A 22,827-nucleotide genomic window follows, 5' to 3' on the forward strand; every position below is an offset into this window, starting at 1 on the left:
CAGATAGAGGCATGAGAAAGAGATTGCCTTGATTGGGCTTTTGGTTATTGGTGGACAGAGGGGACTTTTTTGAGTTTTACTCCTCCCTTTTGGAGTAGGGGGGGGGGTGCTGACGAAACACATGTGGGCAGGCATTGTCACCCTTGATGACCCTTGGCGAGCGTAGTAGTTTAACAGAGGCAGGGCACAGGCCCGAGGGTTTGGAGACACAGCTCGAGTTTCTCTTCATTGTCGCATAAATCTTTCGCCTTTTACTAAAGATTTCCGTGGAGGGGAACTTTTGCGAGTGACCTGTATTTTTGGGTGCTCTGCTCACAGCAGAGCTACATCAAAATGTCAAGAGCAGAATCAGTTTGACCGTCCGGCAGCATGCTGCGAGAGGGCTTGCCACTGGTCATCGTCTGAATAGGCACTCTCTGCGTTTGACCACTTCGTGTTTATTTAGCCGGATGGGAAGGCAGCGCTTTTTTGTACGTGACGGGATGCAAATTCTTGAAGGCTCTCTTTAGTGACGGGTCCAAACAAAGATCTCATCTGCTCCTCTAGCCCTATCGGCGACTCGTGCACTTCGAGCCTTCTTAGTGACGGCGCAAGTTGCTGACTGATGACTGCGTTGGTGGTATAGTGGTGAGCATAGCTGCCTTCCAAGCAGTTGACCCGGATTCGATACCCGGCCAACGCATGTCCTTTGGCTCGGGCTGACGTCGAAGCAGAACTCCCTCTGTGACCTGTGCCTCCACCCAAAACTTTTGGATGGAATAATTTCGGATGGACCCATCATTAGCTGAAGTCGCATAACACTTGCAACACTACCCGTAGCAGGGGTCATTGTTTGGACTCTTTTTTTTTTTTTATTGCGCTTTAAACAAAAAGTATTGTGTCAATGCAACTGAACAACATTTATTAGGAACACAGTGCGTCAAAAAGCAAAATGACAGTTAAAGGCATTTCGTTATTGAACTCTTTGATGACATCATTCAGCTAAGTTCAGTTTAAATAGTATCTGTGCAATAATTTGCAATCAAGTCAACGATATCGCTGTACATGAAGTGTCCCCAGCTCCGCCTGCCAGAAGCGACAGAGGCAAGAAACCAAAACTCGATCGGTGAAAGGATGGAGAAAAAACCCGGTGAGAAACCAGGCTCAGTCGGGGAGACAGTTCTCCCATTGTCAGACGAAACAGGTAGATCAGCTCCAGGCTGCAGGAATGTCAGACTGTGCAGAAGAATCATCTGTTTCCTGTGGTCTTGTCCAGGTGGTCTTTACAGGGGATTTGTATCTGCGGCTCATCTAGTTGTCACGGTCTCCGCTGTGTTTCTGGGCCATAGAGGTCCTTTCTAGGTGTTGATCCACCATCTTCTCTGGATACGGACTGGATCCGGGTGACTGAAGCGGATACAGACTGGATCTGGTGGCTACGGTGACCTCGGAATAAGGGATTTCTTTAAAATACTTTTTTTTTCATATAAGATTTTATCCAACTTTTCAGATAGAGGCATGAGAAAGAGATTGCCTTGATTGGGCTTTTGGTTATTATAGGCACTCTCTGCGTTTGACCACTTCGTGTTTATTTAGCCGGATGGGAAGGCAGCGCTTTCTTGTACGTGACGGGATGCAAATTCTTGAAGGCTCTCTTTAGTGACGGGTCCAAACAAAGATCTCATCTGCTCCTCTAGCCCTATCGGCGACTCGTGCACTTCGAGCCTTCTTAGTGACGGCGCAAGTTGCTGACTGCTGACTGCGTTGGTGGTATAGTGGTGAGCATAGCTGCCTTCCAAGCAGTTGACCCGGATTCGATTCCCGGCCAACGCATGTCCTTTGGCTCGGGCTGACGTCGAAGCAGAACTCCCTCTGTGACCTGTGCCTCCACCCAAAACTTTTGGATGGAATAATTTCGGATGGACCCATCATTAGCTGAAGTCGCATAACACTTGCAACACTACCCGTAGCAGGGGTCATTGTTTGGAGTCTTTTTTTTTTTTTTTTTTTTTTAATTGCGCTTTAAACAAAAAGTATTGTGTCAATGCAACTGAACAACATTTATTAGGAACACAGTGCGTCAATAAAGCTACTGACTTCCGCCTGTGTTGGTGGTATAGTGGTGAGCATAGCTGCCTTCCAAGCAGTTGACCCGGGTTCGATTCCCGGCCAACGCATGTCCTTTGGCTCGGGCTGACGTCGAAGCAGAACTCCTTCTGTGACCTGCGACTCCAACCAAACATTTTGGATGGATCATTCGGAAGACGAAAAGAACCAGCTCTCCCCGTCGGGGAATCGAACCCCGGTCTTCCTCGTGACAGGCGGAGATACTGTCCACTATACTAACGAGGAGCCGTGCATGCTGCCGTTTCTCCCACAACTGACGGCACTGCAATGACATAACTAAACAATGCATGGCTTCTTCTGACGCAGACCCAGCCCTAGCACCGTAAAATTTCTGATGGACCCATCATTAGCTGAAGTCGCATAACACTTGGAACACTACCCGTAGCAGGGGTCATTGTTTGGACTCTTTTTTTTTTTTTTTTTTTTTTAAATTGCGCTTTAAACAAAAAGTATTGCTTCAATGCAACTGAACAACATTAATTAGGAACACAGTGCGTCAAAAAGCAAAATGACAGTTAAAGGCATTTCGTTATTGAACTCTTTGATGACATCATTCAGCTAAGTTCAGTTTAAATAGTATCTGTGCAATAATTTGCAATCAAGTCAACGATATCGCTGTACATGAAGTGTCCCCAGCTCCGCCTGCCAGAAGCGACAGAGGCAAGAAACCAAAACTCGATCGGTGAAAGGATGGAGAAAAAACCCGGTGAGAAACCAGGCTCAGTCGGGGAGACAGTTCTCCCATTGTCAGACGAAACAGGTAGATCAGCTCCAGGCTGCAGGAATGTCAGACTGTGCAGAAGAATCATCTGTTTCCTGTGGTCTTGTCCAGGTGGTCTTTACAGGGGATTTGTATATGCGGCTCATCTAGTTGTCACGGTCTCCGCTGTGTTTCTGGGCCATAGAGGTCCTTTCTAGGTGTTGATCCACCATCTTCTCTGGATACGGACTGGATCCGGGTGACTGAAGCGGATACAGACTGGATCTGGTGGCTACGGTGACCTCGGAATAAGGGATTTCTTTAAAAGACTTTTTTTTTCATATAAGATTTTATCCAACTTTTCAGATAGAGGCATGAGAAAGAGATTGCCTTGATTGGGCTTTTGGTTATTGGTGGACCGAGGGGACTTTTTTGAGTTTTACTCCTCCCTTTTGGAATAGGGGGGGGGGGGGGGTGCTGACGAAACACATGTGGGCAGGCATTGTCACCCTTGATGACCCTTGGCGAGCGTAGTAGTTTAACAGAGGCAGCGCACAGGCCCGAGGGTTTGGAGACACAGCTCGAGTTTCTCTTCATTGTCGCATAAATCTTTCGCCTTTTACTAAAGATTTCCGTGGAGGGGAACTTTTGCGAGTGACCTGTATTTTTGGGTGCTCTGCTCACAGCAGAGCTACATCGAAATGTCAAGAGCAGAATCAGTTTGACCGTCCGGCAGCATGCTGCGAGAGGGCTTGCCACTGGTCATCGTCTGAATAGGCACTCTCTGCGTTTGACCACTTCGTGTTTATTTAGCCGGATGGGAAGGCAGCGCTTTTTTGTACGTGACGGGATGCAAATTCTTGAAGGCTCTCTTTAGTGACGGGTCCAAACAAAGATCTCATCTGCTCCTCTAGCCCTATCGGCGACTCGTGCACTTCGAGCCTTCTTAGTGACGGCGCAAGTTGCTGACTGATGACTGCGTTGGTGGTATAGTGGTGAGCATAGCTGCCTTCCAAGCAGTTGACCCGGATTCGATACCCGGCCAACGCATGTCCTTTGGCTCGGGCTGACGTCGAAGCAGAACTCCCTCTGTGACCTGTGCCTCCACCCAAAACTTTTGGATGGAATAATTTCGGATGGACCCATCATTAGCTGAAGTCGCATAACACTTGCAACACTACCCGTAGCAGGGGTCATTGTTTGGACTCTTTTTTTTTTTTTTATTGCGCTTTAAACAAAAAGTATTGTGTCAATGCAACTGAACAACATTTATTAGGAACACAGTGCGTCAAAAAGCAAAATGACAGTTAAAGGCATTTCGTTATTGAACTCTTTGATGACATCATTCAGCTAAGTTCAGTTTAAATAGTATCTGTGCAATAATTTGCAATCAAGTCAACGAAATCGCTGTACATGAAGTGTCCCCAGCTCCGCCTGCCAGAAGCGACAGAGGCAAGAAACCAAAACTCGATCGGTGAAAGGATGGAGAAAAAACCCGGTGAGAAACCAGGCTCAGTCGGGGAGACAGTTCTCCCATTGTCAGACGAAACAGGTAGATCAGCTCCAGGCTGCAGGATTGTCAGACTGTGCAGAAGAATCATCTGTTTCCTGTGGTCTTGTCCAGGTGGTCTTTACAGGGGATTTGTATCTGCGGCTCATCTAGTTGTCACGGTCTCCGCTGTGTTTCTGGGCCATAGAGGTCCTTTCTAGGTGTTGATCCACCATCTTCTCTGGATACGGACTGGATCCGGGTGACTGAAGCGGATACAGACTGGATCTGGTGGCTACGGTGACCTCGGAATAAGGGATTTCTTTAAAAGACTTTTTTTTTCATATAAGATTTTATCCAACTTTTCAGATAGAGGCATGAGAAAGAGATTGCCTTGATTGGGCTTTTGGTTATTATAGGCACTCTCTGCGTTTGACCACTTCGTGTTTATTTAGCCGGATGGGAAGGCAGCGCTTTTTTGTACGTGACGGGATGCAAATTCTTGAAGGCTCTCTTTAGTGACGGGTCCAAACAAAGATCTCATCTGCTCCTCTAGCCCTATCGGCGACTCGTGCACTTCGAGCCTTCTTAGTGACGGCGCAAGTTGCTGACTGATGACTGCGTTGGTGGTATAGTGGTGAGCATAGCTGCCTTCCAAGCAGTTGACCCGGATTCAATACCCGGCCAACGCATGTCCTTTGGCTCGGGCTGATGTCGAAGCAGAACTCCCTCTGTGACCTGTGCCTCCACCCAAAACTTTTGGATGGAATAATTTCGGATGGACCCATCATTAGCTGAAGTCGCATAACACTTGCAACACTACCCGTAGCAGGGGTCATTGTTTGGACTCTTTTTTTTTTTTTTTTTTAATTGCGCTTTAAACAAAAAGTATTGTGTCAATGCAACTGAACAACATTTATTAGGAACACAGTGCGTCAATAAAGCTACTGACTTCCGCCTGCGTTGGTGTTATAGTGGTGAGCATAGCTGCCTTCCAAGCAGTTGACCCGGGTTCGATTCCCGGCCAACGCATGTCCTTTGGCTCGGGCTGACGTCGAAGCAGAACTCCTTCTGTGACCTGCGACTCCAACCAAACATTTTGGATGGATCATTCTGAAGACGAAAAGAACCAGCTCTCCCCGTCTGGGAATCGAACCCCGGACTTCCGCGTGACAGGCGGAGATACTGTCCACTATACTAATGAGGAGCCGTGCATGCTGCCGTTTCTCCCCCAACTGACGGCACTGCACTGACATAACTAAACAATGCATGGCTTCTTCTGACGCAGACCCAGCCCTAGCACCGTAAAATTTCTGATGGACCCATCATTAGCTGAAGTCGCATAACACTTGGAACACTACCCGTAGCAGGGGTCATTGTTTGGACTCTTTTTTTTTTTTTTTTTTTTTTTAAATTGCGCTTTAAACAAAAAGTATTGCGTCAATGCAACTGAACAACATTAATTAAGAACACAGTGCGTCAAAAAGCAAAATGACAGTTAAAGGCATTTCGTTATTGAACTCTTTGATGACATCATTCAGCTAAGTTCAGTTTAAATAGTATCTGTGCAATAATTTGCAATCAAGTCAACGATATCGCTGTACATGAAGTGTCCCCAGCTCCGCCTGCCAGAAGCGACAGAGGCAAGAAACCAAAACTCGATCGGTGAAAGGATGGAGAAAAAACCCGGTGAGAAACCAGGCTCAGTCGGGGAGACAGTTCTCCCATTGTCAGACGAAACAGGTAGATCAGCTCCAGGCTGCAGGAATGTCAGACTGTGCAGAAGAATCATCTGTTTCCTGTGGTCTTGTCCAGGTGGTCTTTACAGGGGATTTGTATCTGCGGCTCATCTAGTTGTCACGGTCTCCGCTGTGTTTCTGGGCCATAGAGGTCCTTTCTAGGTGTTGATCCACCATCTTCTCTGGATACGGACTGGATCCGGGTGACTGAAGCGGATACAGACTGGATCTGGTGGCTACGGTGACCTCGGAATAAGGGATTTCTTTAAAAGACTTTTTTTTTCATATAAGATTTTATCCAACTTTTCAGATAGAGGCATGAGAAAGAGATTGCCTTGATTGGGCTTTTGGTTATTGGTGGACCGAGGGGACTTTTTTGAGTTTTACTCCTCCCTTTTGGAATAGGGGGGGCGGGGGTGCTGACGAAACACATGTGGGCAGGCATTGTCACCCTTGATGACCCTTGGCGAGCGTAGTAGTTTAACAGAGGCAGCGCACAGGCCCGAGGGTTTGGAGACACAGCTCGAGTTTCTCTTCATTGTCGCATAAATCTTTCGCCTTTTACTAAAGATTTCCGTGGAGGGGAACTTTTGCGAGTGACCTGTATTTTTGGGTGCTCTGCTCACAGCAGAGCTACATCGAAATGTCAAGAGCAGAATCAGTTTGACCGTCCGGCAGCATGCTGCGAGAGGGCTTGCCACTGGTCATCGTCTGAATAGGCACTCTCTGCATTTGACCACTTCGTGTTTATTTAGCCGGATGGGAAGGCAGCGCTTTTTGGTACGTGACGGGATGCAAATTCTTGAAGGCTCTCTTTAGTGACGGGTCCAAACAAAGATCTCATCTGCTCCTCTAGCCCTATCGGCGACTCGTGCACTTCGAGCCTTCTTAGTGACGGCGCAAGTTGCTGACTGATGACTGCGTTGGTGGTATAGTGGTGAGCATAGCTGCCTTCCAAGCAGTTGACCCGGATTCGATACCCGGCCAACGCATGTCCTTTGGCTCGGGCTGACGTCGAAGCAGAACTCCCTCTGTGACCTGTGCCTCCACCCAAAACTTTTGGATGGAATAATTTCGGATGGACCCATCATTAGCTGAAGTCGCATAACACTTGCAACACTACCGGTAGCAGGGGTCATTGTTTGGACTCTTTTTTTTTTTTTTTTTTTTTTTTTAATTGCGCTTTAAACAAAAAGTATTGTGTCAATGCAACTGAACAACATTTATTAGGAACACAGTGCGTCAATAAAGCTACTGACTTCCGCCTGCGTTGGTGGTATAGTGGTGAGCATAGCTGCCTTCCAAGCAGTTGACCCGGGTTCGATTCCCGGCCAACGCATGTCCTTTGGCTCGGGCTGACGTCGAAGCAGAACTCCTTCTGTGACCTGCGACTCCAACCAAACATTTTGGATGGATCATTCGGAAGACGAAAAGAACCAGCTCTCCCCGTCGGGGAATCGAACCCCGGTCTTCCGCGTGACAGGCGGAGATACTGTCCACTATACTAACGAGGAGCCGTGCATGCTGCCGTTTCTCCCCCAACTGACGGCACTGCACTGACATAACTAAACAATGCATGGCTTCTTCTGACGCAGACCCAGCCCTAGCACCGTAAAATTTCTGATGGACCCATCATTAGCTGAAGTCGCATAACACTTGGAACACTACCCGTAGCAGGGGTCATTGTTTGGACTCTTTTTTTTTTTTTTTTTTTTTTTTAAATTGCGCTTTAAACAGAAAGTATTGCGTCAATGCAACTGAACAACATTAATTAGGAACACAGTGCGTCAAAAAGCAAAATGACAGTTAAAGGCATTTCGTTATTGAACTCTTTGATGACATCATTCAGCTAAGTTCAGTTTAAATAGTATCTGTGCAATAATTTGCAATCAAGTCAACGATATCGCTGTACATGAAGTGTCCCCAGCTCCGCCTGCCAGAAGCGACAGAGGGAAGAAACCAAAACTCGATCGGTGAAAGGATGGAGAAAAAACCCGGTGAGAAACCAGGCTCAGTCGGGGAGACAGTTCTCCCCTTGTCAGACGAAACCAGTAGATCAGCTCCAGGCTGCAGGAATGTCAGACTGTGCAGAAGAATCATCTGTTTCCTGTGGTCTTGTCCAGGTGGTCTTTACAAGGGATTTGTATCTGCGGCTCATCTAGTTGTCACGGTCTCCGCTGTGTTTCTGGGCCATAGAGGTCCTTTCTAGGTGTTGATCCACCATCTTCTCTGGATACGGACTGGATCCGGGTGACTGAAGCGGATACAGACTGGATCTGGTGGCTACGGTGACCTCGGAATAAGGGATTTCTTTAAAAGACTTTTTTTTTCATATAAGATTTTATCCAACTTTTCAGATAGAGGCATGAGAAAGAGATTGCCTTGATTGGGCTTTTGGTTATTGGTGGACCGAGGGGACTTTTTTGAGTTTTACTCCTCCCTTTTGGAATGGGGGGGGGGGAGAGGGGTGCTGACGAAACACATGTGGGCAGGCATTGTCACCCTTGATGACCCTTGGCGAGCGTAGTAGTTTAACAGAGGCAGCGCACAGGCCCGAGGGTTTGGAGACACAGCTCGAGTTTCTCTTCATTGTCGCATAAATCTTTCGCCTTTTACTAAAGATTTCCGTGGAGGGGAACTTTTGCGAGTGACCTGTATTTTTGGGTGCTCTGCTCACAGCAGAGCTACATCGAAATGTCAAGAGCAGAATCAGTTTGACCGTCCGGCAGCATGCTGCGAGAGGGCTTGCCACTGGTCATCGTCTGAATAGGCACTCTCTGCGTTTGACCACTTCGTGTTTATTTAGCCGGATGGGAAGGCAGCGCTTTTTTGTACGTGACGGGATGCAAATTCTTGAAGGCTCTCTTTAGTGACGGGTCCAAACAAAGATCTCATCTGCTCCTCTAGCCCTATCGGCGACTCGTGCACTTCGAGCCTTCTTAGTGACGGCGCAAGTTGCTGACTGCTGACTGCGTTGGTGGTATAGTGGTGAGCATAGCTGCCTTCCAAGCAGTTGACCCGGATTCGATTCCCGGCCAACGCATATCCTTTGGCTCGGGCTGACGTCGAAGCAGAACTCCCTCTGTGACCTGTGCCTCCACCCAAAACTTTTGGATGGAATAATTTCGGATGGACCCATCATTAGCTGAAGTCGCATAACACTTGCAACACTACCGGTAGCAGGGGTCATTGTTTGGACTCTTTTTTTTTTTTTTTTTTTTTTTAATTGCGCTTTAAACAAAAAGTATTGTGTCAATGCAACTGAACAACATTTATTAGGAACACAGTGCGTCAATAAAGCTACTGACTTCCGCCTGCGTTGGTGGTATAGTGGTGAGCATAGCTGCCTTCCAAGCAGTTGACCCGGGTTCGATTCCCGGCCAACGCATGTCCTTTGGCTCGGGCTGACGTCGAAGCAGAACTCCTTCTGTGACCTGCGACTCCAACCAAACATTTTGGATGGATCATTCGGAAGACGAAAAGAACCAGCTCTCCCCGTCGGGGAATCGAACCCCGGTCTTCCGCGTGACAGGCGGAGATACTGTCCACTATACTAACGAGGAGCCGTGCATGCTGCCGTTTCTCCCCCAACTGACGGCACTGCACTGACATAACTAAACAATGCATGGCTTCTTCTGACGCAGACCCAGCCCTAGCACCGTAAAATTTCTGATGGACCCATCATTAGCTGAAGTCGCATAACACTTGGAACACTACCCGTAGCAGGGGTCATTGTTTGGACTCTTTTTTTTTTTTTTTTTTTTTAAATTGCGCTTTAAACAAAAAGTATTGCGTCAATGCAACTGAACAACATTAATTAGGAACACAGTGCGTCAAAAAGCAAAATGACAGTTAAAGGCATTTCGTTATTGAACTCTTTGATGACATCATTCAGCTAAGTTCAGTTTAAATAGTATCTGTGCAATAATTTGCAATCAAGTCAACGATATCGCTGTACATGAAGTGTCCCCAGCTCCGCCTGCCAGAAGCGACAGAGGCAAGAAACCAAAACTCGATCGGTGAAAGGATGGAGAAAAAACCGGGTGAGAAACCAGGCTCAGTCGGGGAGACAGTTCTCCCCTTGTCAGACGAAACCAGTAGATCAGCTCCAGGCTGCAGGAATGTCAGACTGTGCAGAAGAATCATCTGTTTCCTGTGGTCTTGTCCAGGTGGTCTTTACAAGGGATTTGTATCTGCGGCTCATCTAGTTGTCACGGTCTCCGCTGTGTTTCTGGGCCATAGAGGTCCTTTCTAGGTGTTGATCCACCATCTTCTCTGGATACGGACTGGATCCGGGTGACTGAAGCGGATACAGACTGGATCTGGTGGCTACGGTGACCTCGGAATAAGGGATTTCTTTAAAAGACTTTTTTTTCATATAAGATTTTATCCAACTTTTCAGATAGAGGCATGAGAAAGAGATTGCCTTGATTGGGCTTTTGGTTATTATAGGCACTCTCTGCGTTTGACCACTTCGTGTTTATTTAGCCGGATGGGAAGGCAGCGCTTTCTTGTACGTGACGGGATGCAAATTCTTGAAGGCTCTCTTTAGTGACGGGTCCAAACAAAGATCTCATCTGCTCCTCTAGCCCTATCGGCGACTCGTGCACTTCGAGCCTTCTTAGTGACGGCGCAAGTTGCTGACTGCTGACTGCGTTGGTGGTATAGTGGTGAGCATAGCTGCCTTCCAAGCAGTTGGAGAGAGCAGTGCGCATGTCCTTTGGCTCGGGCTGACGTCGAAGCAGAACTCCCTCTGTGACCTGTGCCTCCACCCAAAATTTTGGATGGAATAATTTCGGATGGACCCATCATTAGCTGAAGTCGCATAACACTTGCAACACTACCCGTAGCAGGGGTCATTGTTTGGACTCTTTTTTTTTTTTATTGCGCTTTAAACAAAAAGTATTGTGTCAATGCAACTGAACAACATTTATTAGGAACACAGTGCGTCAAAAAGCAAAATGACAGTTAAAGGCATTTCGTTATTGAACTCTTTGATGACATCATTCAGCTAAGTTCAGTTTAAATAGTATCTGTGCAATAATTTGCAATCAAGTCAACGATATCGCTGTACATGAAGTGTCCCCAGCTCCGCCTGCCAGAAGCGACAGAGGCAAGAAACCAAAACTCGATCGGTGAAAGGATGGAGAAAAAACCCGGTGAGAAACCAGGCTCAGTCGGGGAGACAGTTCTCCCATTGTCAGACGAAACAGGTAGATCAGCTCCAGGCTGCAGGAATGTCAGACTGTGCAGAAGAATCATCTGTTTCCTGTGGTCTTGTCCAGGTGGTCTTTACAGGGGATTTGTATCTGCGGCTCATCTAGTTGTCACGGTCTCCGCTGTGTTTCTGGGCCATAGAGGTCCTTTCTAGGTGTTGATCCACCATCTTCTCTGGATACGGACTGGATCCGGGTGACTGAAGCGGATACAGACTGGATCTGGTGGCTACGGTGACCTCGGAATAAGGGATTTCTTTAAAAGACTTTTTTTTTCATATAAGATTTTATCCAACTTTTCTGATAGAGGCATGAGAAAGAGATTGCCTTGATTGGGCTTTTGGTTATTATAGGCACTCTCTGCGTTTGACCACTTCGTGTTTATTTAGCCGGATGGGAAGGCAGCGCTTTCTTGTACGTGACGGGATGCAAATTCTTGAAGGCTCTCTTTAGTGACGGGTCCAAACAAAGATCTCATCTGCTCCTCTAGCCCTATCGGCGACTCGTGCACTTCGAGCCTTCTTAGTGACGGCGCAAGTTGCTGACTGCTGACTGCGTTGGTGGTATAGTGGTGAGCATAGCTGCCTTCCAAGCAGTTGACCCGGATTCGATTCCCGGCCAACGCATGTCCTTTGGCTCGGGCTGACGTCGAAGCAGAACTCCCTCTGTGACCTGTGCCTCCACCCAAAACTTTTGGATGGAATAATTTCGGATGGACCCATCATTAGCTGAAGTCGCATAACACTTGCAACACTACCCGTAGCAGGGGTCATTGTTTGGAGTCTTTTTTTTTTTTTTTTTTTTTTAATTGCGCTTTAAACAAAAAGTATTGTGTCAATGCAACTGAACAACATTTATTAGGAACACAGTGCGTCAATAAAGCTACTGACTTCCGCCTGTGTTGGTGGTATAGTGGTGAGCATAGCTGCCTTCCAAGCAGTTGACCCGGGTTCGATTCCCGGCCAACGCATGTCCTTTGGCTCGGGCTGACGTCGAAGCAGAACTCCTTCTGTGACCTGCGACTCCAACCAAACATTTTGGATGGATCATTCGGAAGACGAAAAGAACCAGCTCTCCCCGTCGGGGAATCGAACCCCGGTCTTCCTCGTGACAGGCGGAGATACTGTCCACTATACTAACGAGGAGCCGTGCATGCTGCCGTTTCTCCCACAACTGACGGCACTGCAATGACATAACTAAACAATGCATGGCTTCTTCTGACGCAGACCCAGCCCTAGCACCGTAAAATTTCTGATGGACCCATCATTAGCTGAAGTCGCATAACACTTGGAACACTACCCGTAGCAGGGGTCATTGTTTGGACTCTTTTTTTTTTTTTTTTTTTTTTTTAAATTGCGCTTTAAACAAAAAGTATTGCTTCAATGCAACTGAACAACATTAATTAGGAACACAGTGCGTCAAAAAGCAAAATGACAGTTAAAGGCATTTCGTTATTGAACTCTTTGATGACATCATTCAGCTAAGTTCAGTTTAAATAGTATCTGTGCAATAATTTGCAATCAAGTCAACGATATCGCTGTACATGAAGTGTCCCCAGCTCCGCCTGCCAGAAGCGACAGAGGCAAGAAACCAAAACTCGATCGGTGAAAGGATGGAGAAAAAACCCGGTGAGAAACCAGGCTCAGTCGGGGAGACAGTTCTCCCATTGTCAGACGAAACAGGTAGATCAGCTCCAGGCTGCAGGAATGTCAGACTGTGCAGAAGAATCATCTGTTTCCTGTGGTCTTGTCCAGGTGGTCTTTACAGGGGATTTGTATCTGCGGCTCATCTAGTTGTCACGGTCTCCGCTGTGTTTCTGGGCCATAGAGGTCCTTTCTAGGTGTTGATCCACCATCTTCTCTGGATACGGACTGGATCCGGGTGACTGAAGCGGATACAGACTGGATCTGGTGGCTACGGTGACCTCGGAATAAGGGATTTCTTTAAAAGACTTTTTTTTTCATATAAGATTTTATCCAACTTTTCAGATAGAGGCATGAGAAAGAGATTGCCTTGATTGGGCTTTTGGTTATTGGTGGACCGAGGGGACTTTTTTGAGTTTTACTCCTCCCTTTTGGAATAGGGGGGGGGGGGGTGCTGACGAAACACATGTGGGCAGGCATTGTCACCCTTGATGACCCTTGGCGAGCGTAGTAGTTTAACAGAGGCAGCGCACAGGCCCGAGGGTTCGGAGACACAGCTCGAGTTTCTCTTCATTGTCGCATAAATCTTTCGCCTTTTACTAAAGATTTCCGTGGAGGGGAACTTTTGCGAGTGACCTGTATTTTTGGGTGCTCTGCTCACAGCAGAGCTACATCGAAATGTCAAGAGCAGAATCAGTTTGACTGTCCGGCAGCATGCTGCGAGAGGGCTTGCCACTGGTTATCGTCTGAATAGGCACTCTGTGCGTTTGACCACTTCGTGTTTATTTAGCCGGATGGGAAGGCAGCGCTTTTTTGTACGTGACGGGATGCAAATTCTTGAAGGCTCTCTTTAGTGACGGGTCCAAACAAAGATCTCATCTGCTCCTCTAGCCCTATCGGCGACTCGTGCACTTCGAGCCTTCTTAGTGACGGCGCAAGTTGCTGACTGATGACTGCGTTGGTGGTATAGTGGTGAGCATAGCTGCCTTCCAAGCAGTTGACCCGGATTCAATACCCGGCCAACGCATGTCCTTTGGCTCGGGCTGACGTCGAAGCAGAACTCCCTCTGTGACCTGTGCCTCCACCCAAAACTTTTGGATGGAATAATTTCGGATGGACCCATCATTAGCTGAAGTCGCATAACACTTGCAACACTACCCGTAGCAGGGGTCATTGTTTGGACTCTTTTTTTTTTTTTTTTTTAATTGCGCTTTAAACAAAAAGTATTGTGTCAATGCAACTGAACAACATTTATTAGGAACACAGTGCGTCAATAAAGCTACTGACTTCCGCCTGCGTTGGTGTTATAGTGGTGAGCATAGCTGCCTTCCAAGCAGTTGACCCGGGTTCGATTCCCGGCCAACGCATGTCCTTTGGCTCGGGCTGACGTCGAAGCAGAACTCCTTCTGTGACCTGCGACTCCAACCAAACATTTTGGATGGATCATTCTGAAGACGAAAAGAACCAGCTCTCCCCGTCTGGGAATCGAACCCCGGTCTTCCGCGTGACAGGCGGAGATACTGTCCACTATACTAATGAGGAGCCGTGCATGCTGCCGTTTCTCCCCCAACTGACGGCACTGCACTGACATAACTAAACAATGCATGGCTTCTTCTGACGCAGACCCAGCCCTAGCACCGTAAAATTTCTGATGGACCCATCATTAGCTGAAGTCGCATAACACTTGGAACACTACCCGTAGCAGGGGTCATTGTTTGGACTCTTTTTTTTTTTTTTTTTTTTTTTTAAATTGCGCTTTAAACAGAAAGTATTGCGTCAATGCAACTGAACAACATTAATTAGGAACACAGTGCGTCAAAAAGCAAAATGACAGTTAAAGGCATTTCGTTATTGAACTCTTTGATGACATCATTCAGCTAAGTTCAGTTTAAATAGTATCTGTGCAATAATTTGCAATCAAGTCAACGATATCGCTGTACATGAAGTGTCCCCAGCTCCGCCTGCCAGAAGCGACAGAGGGAAGAAACCAAAACTCGATCGGTGAAAGGATGGAGAAAAAACCCGGTGAGAAACCAGGCTCAGTCGGGGAGACAGTTCTCCCCTTGTCAGACGAAACCAGTAGATCAGCTCCAGGCTGCAGGAATGTCAGACTGTGCAGAAGAATCATCTGTTTCCTGTGGTCTTGTCCAGGTGGTCTTTACAAGGGATTTGTATCTGCGGCTCATCTAGTTGTCACGGTCTCCGCTGTGTTTCTGGGCCATAGAGGTCCTTTCTAGGTGTTGATCCACCATCTTCTCTGGATACGGACTGGATCCGGGTGACTGAAGCGGATACAGACTGGATCTGGTGGCTACGGTGACCTCGGAATAAGGGATTTCTTTAAAAGACTTTTTTTTTCATATAAGATTTTATCCAACTTTTCAGATAGAGGCATGAGAAAGAGATTGCCTTGATTGGGCTTTTGGTTATTGGTGGACCGAGGGGACTTTTTTGAGTTTTACTCCTCCCTTTTGGAATAGGGGGGGGGGGGGTGCTGACGAAACACATGTGGGCAGGCATTGTCACCCTTGATGACCCTTGGCGAGCGTAGTAGTTTAACAGAGGCAGCGCACAGGCCCGAGGGTTCGGAGACACAGCTCGAGTTTCTCTTCATTGTCGCATAAATCTTTCGCCTTTTACTAAAGATTTCCGTGGAGGGGAACTTTTGCGAGTGACCTGTATTTTTGGGTGCTCTGCTCACAGCAGAGCTACATCGAAATGTCAAGAGCAGAATCAGTTTGACTGTCCGGCAGCATGCTGCGAGAGGGCTTGCCACTGGTTATCGTCTGAATAGGCACTCTGTGCGTTTGACCACTTCGTGTTTATTTAGCCGGATGGGAAGGCAGCGCTTTTTTGTACGTGACGGGATGCAAATTCTTGAAGGCTCTCTTTAGTGACGGGTCCAAACAAAGATCTCATCTGCTCCTCTAGCCCTATCGGCGACTCGTGCACTTCGAGCCTTCTTAGTGACGGCGCAAGTTGCTGACTGATGACTGCGTTGGTGGTATAGTGGTGAGCATAGCTGCCTTCCAAGCAGTTGACCCGGATTCAATACCCGGCCAACGCATGTCCTTTGGCTCGGGCTGACGTCGAAGCAGAACTCCCTCTGTGACCTGTGCCTCCACCCAAAACTTTTGGATGGAATAATTTCGGATGGACCCATCATTAGCTGAAGTCGCATAACACTTGCAACACTACCCGTAGCAGGGGTCATTGTTTGGACTCTTTTTTTTTTTTTTTTTAATTGCGCTTTAAACAAAAAGTATTGTGTCAATGCAACTGAACAACATTTATTAGGAACACAGTGCGTCAATAAAGCTACTGACTTCCGCCTGCGTTGGTGTTATAGTGGTGAGCATAGCTGCCTTCCAAGCAGTTGACCCGGGTTCGATTCCCGGCCAACGCATGTCCTTTGGCTCGGGCTGACGTCGAAGCAGAACTCCTTCTGTGACCTGCGACTCCAACCAAACATTTTGGATGGATCATTCTGAAGACGAAAAGAACCAGCTCTCCCCGTCTGGGAATCGAACCCCGGTCTTCCGCGTGACAGGCGGAGATACTGTCCACTATACTAATGAGGAGCCGTGCATGCTGCCGTTTCTCCCCCAACTGACGGCACTGCACTGACATAACTAAACAATGCATGGCTTCTTCTGACGCAGACCCAGCCCTAGCACCGTAAAATTTCTGATGGACCCATCATTAGCTGAAGTCGCATAACACTTGGAACACTACCCGTAGCAGGGGTCATTGTTTGGACTCTTTTTTTTTTTTTTTTTTTTTTTAAATTGCGCTTTAAACAAAAAGTATTGCGTCAATGCAACTGAACAACATTAATTAAGAACACAGTGCGTCAAAAAGCAAAATGACAGTTAAAGGCATTTCGTTATTGAACTCTTTGATGACATCATTCAGCTAAGTTCAGTTTAAATAGTATCTGTGCAATAATTTGCAATCAAGTCAACGATATCGCTGTACATGAAGTGTCCCCAGCTCCGCCTGCCAGAAGCGACAGAGGCAAGAAACCAAAACTCGATCGGTGAAAGGATGGAGAAAAAACCCGGTGAGAAACCAGGCTCAGTCGGGGAGACAGTTCTCCCATTGTCAGACGAAACAGGTAGATCAGCTCCAGGCTGCAGGAATGTCAGACTGTGCAGAAGAATCATCTGTTTCCTGTGGTCTTGTCCAGGTGGTCTTTACAGGGGATTTGTATCTGCGGCTCATCTAGTTGTCACGGTCTCCGCTGTGTTTCTGGGCCATAGAGGTCCTTTCTAGGTGTTGATCCACCATCTTCTCTGGATACGGACTGGATCCGGGTGACTGAAGCGGATACAGACTGGATCTGGTGGCTACGGTGACCTCGGAATAAGGGATTTCTTTAAAAGACTTTTTTTTTCATATAAGATTTTATCCAACTTTTCAGATAGAGGCATGAGAAAGAGATTGCCTTGATTGGGCTTTTGGTTATTGGTGGACCGAGGGGACTTTTTTGAGTTTTACTCCTCCCTTTTGGAATGGGGGGGGGGGGGGGGGGGGGTGCTGACGAAACACATGTGGGCAGGCATTGTCACCCTTGATGACCCTTGGCGAGCGTAGTAGTTTAACAGAGGCAGCGCACAGGCCCGAGGGTTTGGAGACACAGCTCGAGTTTCTCTTCATTGTCGCATAAATCTTTCGCCTTTTACTAAAGATTTCCGTGGAGGGGAACTTTTGCGAGTGACCTGTATTTTTGGGTGCTCTGCTCACAGCAGAGCTACATCGAAATGTCAAGAGCAGAATCAGTTTGACCGTCCGGCAGCATGCTGCGAGAGGGCTTGCCACTGGTCATCGTCTGAATAGGCACTCTCTGCGTTTGACCACTTCGTGTTTATTTAGCCGGATGGGAAGGCAGCGCTTTTTTGTACGTGACGGGATGCAAATTCTTGAAGGCTCTCTTTAGTGACGGGTCCAAACAAAGATCTCATCTGCTCCTCTAGCCCTATCGGCGACTCGTGCACTTCGAGCCTTCTTAGTGACGGCGCAAGTTGCTGACTGCTGACTGCGTTGGTGGTATAGTGGTGAGCATAGCTGCCTTCCAAGCAGTTGACCCGGATTCGATTCCCGGCCAACGCATATCCTTTGGCTCGGGCTGACGTCGAAGCAGAACTCCCTCTGTGACCTGTGCCTCCACCCAAAACTTTTGGATGGAATAATTTCGGATGGACCCATCATTAGCTGAAGTCGCATAACACTTGCAACACTACCGGTAGCAGGGGTCATTGTTTGGACTCTTTTTTTTTTTTTTTTTTTTTTTAATTGCGCTTTAAACAAAAAGTATTGTGTCAATGCAACTGAACAACATTTATTAGGAACACAGTGCGTCAATAAAGCTACTGACTTCCGCCTGCGTTGGTGGTATAGTGGTGAGCATAGCTGCCTTCCAAGCAGTTGACCCGGGTTCGATTCCCGGCCAACGCATGTCCTTTGGCTCGGGCTGACGTCGAAGCAGAACTCCTTCTGTGACCTGCGACTCCAACCAAACATTTTGGATGGATCATTCGGAAGACGAAAAGAACCAGCTCTCCCCGTCGGGGAATCGAACCCCGGTCTTCCGCGTGACAGGCGGAGATACTGTCCACTATACTAACGAGGAGCCGTGCATGCTGCCGTTTCTCCCCCAACTGACGGCACTGCACTGACATAACTAAACAATGCATGGCTTCTTCTGACGCAGACCCAGCCCTAGCACCGTAAAATTTCTGATGGACCCATCATTAGCTGAAGTCGCATAACACTTGGAACACTACCCGTAGCAGGGGTCATTGTTTGGACTCTTTTTTTTTTTTTTTTTTTTTAAATTGCGCTTTAAACAAAAAGTATTGCGTCAATGCAACTGAACAACATTAATTAGGAACACAGTGCGTCAAAAAGCAAAATGACAGTTAAAGGCATTTCGTTATTGAACTCTTTGATGACATCATTCAGCTAAGTTCAGTTTAAATAGTATCTGTGCAATAATTTGCAATCAAGTCAACGATATCGCTGTACATGAAGTGTCCCCAGCTCCGCCTGCCAGAAGCGACAGAGGCAAGAAACCAAAACTCGATCGGTGAAAGGATGGAGAAAAAACCGGGTGAGAAACCAGGCTCAGTCGGGGAGACAGTTCTCCCCTTGTCAGACGAAACCAGTAGATCAGCTCCAGGCTGCAGGAATGTCAGACTGTGCAGAAGAATCATCTGTTTCCTGTGGTCTTGTCCAGGTGGTCTTTACAAGGGATTTGTATCTGCGGCTCATCTAGTTGTCACGGTCTCCGCTGTGTTTCTGGGCCATAGAGGTCCTTTCTAGGTGTTGATCCACCATCTTCTCTGGATACGGACTGGATCCGGGTGACTGAAGCGGATACAGACTGGATCTGGTGGCTACGGTGACCTCGGAATAAGGGATTTCTTTAAAAGACTTTTTTTTTCATATAAGATTTTATCCAACTTTTCAGATAGAGGCATGAGAAAGAGATTGCCTTGATTGGGCTTTTGGTTATTGGTGGACCGAGTGGACTTTTTTGAGTTTTACTCCTCCCTTTTGGAATAGGGGGGGCGGGGGTGCTGACGAAACACATGTGGGCAGGCATTGTCACCCTTGATGACCCTTGGCGAGCGTAGTAGTTTAACAGAGGCAGCGCACAGGCCCGAGGGTTTGGAGACACAGCTCGAGTTTCTCTTCATTGTCGCATAAATCTTTCGCCTTTTACTAAAGATTTCCGTGGAGGGGAACTTTTGCGAGTGACCTGTATTTTTGGGTGCTCTGCTCACAGCAGAGCTACATCGAAATGTCAAGAGCAGAATCAGTTTGACCGTCCGGCAGCATGCTGCGAGAGGGCTTGCCACTGGTCATCGTCTGAATAGGCACTCTCTGCATTTGACCACTTCGTGTTTATTTAGCCGGATGGGAAGGCAGCGCTTTTTGGTACGTGACGGGATGCAAATTCTTGAAGGCTCTCTTTAGTGACGGGTCCAAACAAAGATCTCATCTGCTCCTCTAGCCCTATCGGCGACTCGTGCACTTCGAGCCTTCTTAGTGACGGCGCAAGTTGCTGACTGATGACTGCGTTGGTGGTATAGTGGTGAGCATAGCTGCCTTCCAAGCAGTTGACCCGGATTCGATACCCGGCCAACGCATGTCCTTTGGCTCGGGCTGACGTCGAAGCAGAACTCCCTCTGTGACCTGTGCCTCCACCCAAAACTTTTGGATGGAATAATTTCGGATGGACCCATCATTAGCTGAAGTCGCATAACACTTGCAACACTACCGGTAGCAGGGGTCATTGTTTGGACTCTTTTTTTTTTTTTTTTTTTTTTTTAATTGCGCTTTAAACAAAAAGTATTGTGTCAATGCAACTGAACAACATTTATTAGGAACACAGTGCGTCAATAAAGCTACTGACTTCCGCCTGCGTTGGTGGTATAGTGGTGAGCATAGCTGCCTTCCAAGCAGTTGACCCAGGTTCGATTCCCGGCCAACGCATGTCCTTTGGCTCGGGCTGACGTCGAAGCAGAACTCCTTCTGTGACCTGCGACTCCAACCAAACATTTTGGATGGATCATTCGGAAGACGAAAAGAACCAGCTCTCCCCGTCGGGGAATCGAACCCCGGTCTTCCGCGTGACAGGCGGAGATACTGTCCACTATACTAACGAGGAGCCGTGCATGCTGCCGTTTCTCCCCCAACTGACGGCACTGCACTGACATAACTAAACAATGCATGGCTTCTTCTGACGCAGACCCAGCCCTAGCACCGTAAAATTTCTGATGGACCCATCATTAGCTGAAGTCGCATAACACTTGGAACACTACCCGTAGCAGGGGTCATTGTTTGGACTCTTTTTTTTTTTTTTTTTTTTTTTAAATTGCGCTTTAAACAAAAAGTATTGCGTCAATGCAACTGAACAACATTAATTAAGAACACAGTGCGTCAAAAAGCAAAATGACAGTTAAAGGCATTTCGTTATTGAACTCTTTGATGACATCATTCAGCTAAGTTCAGTTTAAATAGTATCTGTGCAATAATTTGCAATCAAGTCAACGATATCGCTGTACATGAAGTGTCCCCAGCTCCGCCTGCCAGAAGCGACAGAGGCAAGAAACCAAAACTCGATCGGTGAAAGGATGGAGAAAAAACCCGGTGAGAAACCAGGCTCAGTCGGGGAGACAGTTCTCCCATTGTCAGACGAAACAGGTAGATCAGCTCCAGGCTGCAGGAATGTCAGACTGTGCAGAAGAATCATCTGTTTCCTGTGGTCTTGTCCAGGTGGTCTTTACAGGGGATTTGTATCTGCGGCTCATCTAGTTGTCACGGTCTCCGCTGTGTTTCTGGGCCATAGAGGTCCTTTCTAGGTGTTGATCCACCATCTTCTCTGGATACGGACTGGATCCGGGTGACTGAAGCGGATACAGACTGGATCTGGTGGCTACGGTGACCTCGGAATAAGGGATTTCTTTAAAAGACTTTTTTTTTCATATAAGATTTTATCCAACTTTTCAGATAGAGGCATGAGAAAGAGATTGCCTTGATTGGGCTTTTGGTTATTGGTGGACCGAGGGGACTTTTTTGAGTTTTACTCCTCCCTTTTGGAATGGGGGGGGGGGGGGGGGGGGGTGCTGACGAAACACATGTGGGCAGGCATTGTCACCCTTGATGACCCTTGGCGAGCGTAGTAGTTTAACAGAGGCAGCGCACAGGCCCGAGGGTTTGGAGACACAGCTCGAGTTTCTCTTCATTGTCGCATAAATCTTTCGCCTTTTACTAAAGATTTCCGTGGAGGGGAACTTTTGCGAGTGACCTGTATTTTTGGGTGCTCTGCTCACAGCAGAGCTACATCGAAATGTCAAGAGCAGAATCAGTTTGACCGTCCGGCAGCATGCTGCGAGAGGGCTTGCCACTGGTCATCGTCTGAATAGGCACTCTCTGCGTTTGACCACTTCGTGTTTATTTAGCCGGATGGGAAGGCAGCGCTTTTTTGTACGTGACGGGATGCAAATTCTTGAAGGCTCTCTTTAGTGACGGGTCCAAACAAAGATCTCATCTGCTCCTCTAGCCCTATCGGCGACTCGTGCACTTCGAGCCTTCTTAGTGACGGCGCAAGTTGCTGACTGCTGACTGCGTTGGTGGTATAGTGGTGAGCATAGCTGCCTTCCAAGCAGTTGACCCGGATTCGATTCCCGGCCAACGCATATCCTTTGGCTCGGGCTGACGTCGAAGCAGAACTCCCTCTGTGACCTGTGCCTCCACCCAAAACTTTTGGATGGAATAATTTCGGATGGACCCATCATTAGCTGAAGTCGCATAACACTTGCAACACTACCGGTAGCAGGGGTCATTGTTTGGACTCTTTTTTTTTTTTTTTTTTTTTTTAATTGCGCTTTAAACAAAAAGTATTGTGTCAATGCAACTGAACAACATTTATTAGGAACACAGTGCGTCAATAAAGCTACTGACTTCCGCCTGCGTTGGTGGTATAGTGGTGAGCATAGCTGCCTTCCAAGCAGTTGACCCGGGTTCGATTCCCGGCCAACGCATGTCCTTTGGCTCGGGCTGACGTCGAAGCAGAACTCCTTCTGTGACCTGCGACTCCAACCAAACATTTTGGATGGATCATTCGGAAGACGAAAAGAACCAGCTCTCCCCGTCGGGGAATCGAACCCCGGTCTTCCGCGTGACAGGCGGAGATACTGTCCACTATACTAACGAGGAGCCGTGCATGCTGCCGTTTCTCCCCCAACTGACGGCACTGCACTGACATAACTAAACAATGCATGGCTTCTTCTGACGCAGACCCAGCCCTAGCACCGTAAAATTTCTGATGGACCCATCATTAGCTGAAGTCGCATAACACTTGGAACACTACCCGTAGCAGGGGTCATTGTTTGGACTCTTTTTTTTTTTTTTTTTTTTTAAATTG

General features: G+C 47.5%; 9 non-coding genes across 9 annotated transcripts; all 9 read left to right on the plus strand.

Moving 5' to 3' along the window:
• Positions 1–210: 210 nt before the first annotated feature.
• LOC127980796 (U5 spliceosomal RNA) lies at positions 211–325 on the plus strand. The gene has a single exon (XR_008159801.1). It is a non-coding gene; the product is annotated as a U5 spliceosomal RNA (small nuclear RNA).
• A 3,059-nt stretch (positions 326–3,384) lies between these two features.
• On the plus strand, positions 3,385–3,499 carry LOC127980797 (U5 spliceosomal RNA). The gene has a single exon (XR_008159802.1). It is a non-coding gene; the product is annotated as a U5 spliceosomal RNA (small nuclear RNA).
• Positions 3,500–6,554: 3,055 nt separating this feature from the next.
• LOC127980798 (U5 spliceosomal RNA) lies at positions 6,555–6,669 on the plus strand. Its single transcript, XR_008159803.1, has one exon. It is a non-coding gene; the product is annotated as a U5 spliceosomal RNA (small nuclear RNA).
• Positions 6,670–8,605: 1,936 nt separating this feature from the next.
• LOC127980800 (U5 spliceosomal RNA) lies at positions 8,606–8,720 on the plus strand. The gene has a single exon (XR_008159805.1). It is a non-coding gene; the product is annotated as a U5 spliceosomal RNA (small nuclear RNA).
• Positions 8,721–13,448: 4,728 nt separating this feature from the next.
• Positions 13,449–13,563, plus strand: LOC127980801 (U5 spliceosomal RNA). The gene has a single exon (XR_008159806.1). It is a non-coding gene; the product is annotated as a U5 spliceosomal RNA (small nuclear RNA).
• A 1,925-nt stretch (positions 13,564–15,488) lies between these two features.
• LOC127980802 (U5 spliceosomal RNA) lies at positions 15,489–15,603 on the plus strand. The gene has a single exon (XR_008159807.1). It is a non-coding gene; the product is annotated as a U5 spliceosomal RNA (small nuclear RNA).
• A 1,930-nt stretch (positions 15,604–17,533) lies between these two features.
• Positions 17,534–17,648, plus strand: LOC127980803 (U5 spliceosomal RNA). Its single transcript, XR_008159808.1, has one exon. It is a non-coding gene; the product is annotated as a U5 spliceosomal RNA (small nuclear RNA).
• Positions 17,649–19,575: 1,927 nt separating this feature from the next.
• LOC127980804 (U5 spliceosomal RNA) lies at positions 19,576–19,690 on the plus strand. The gene has a single exon (XR_008159809.1). It is a non-coding gene; the product is annotated as a U5 spliceosomal RNA (small nuclear RNA).
• Positions 19,691–21,627: 1,937 nt separating this feature from the next.
• On the plus strand, positions 21,628–21,742 carry LOC127980805 (U5 spliceosomal RNA). Its single transcript, XR_008159810.1, has one exon. It is a non-coding gene; the product is annotated as a U5 spliceosomal RNA (small nuclear RNA).
• Positions 21,743–22,827: the final 1,085 nt, after the last annotated feature.

This window comes from Carassius gibelio, chromosome B19, assembly GCF_023724105.1.
Source record: "Carassius gibelio isolate Cgi1373 ecotype wild population from Czech Republic chromosome B19, carGib1.2-hapl.c, whole genome shotgun sequence".
Lineage (NCBI taxonomy): Eukaryota > Metazoa > Chordata > Actinopteri > Cypriniformes > Cyprinidae > Carassius > Carassius gibelio.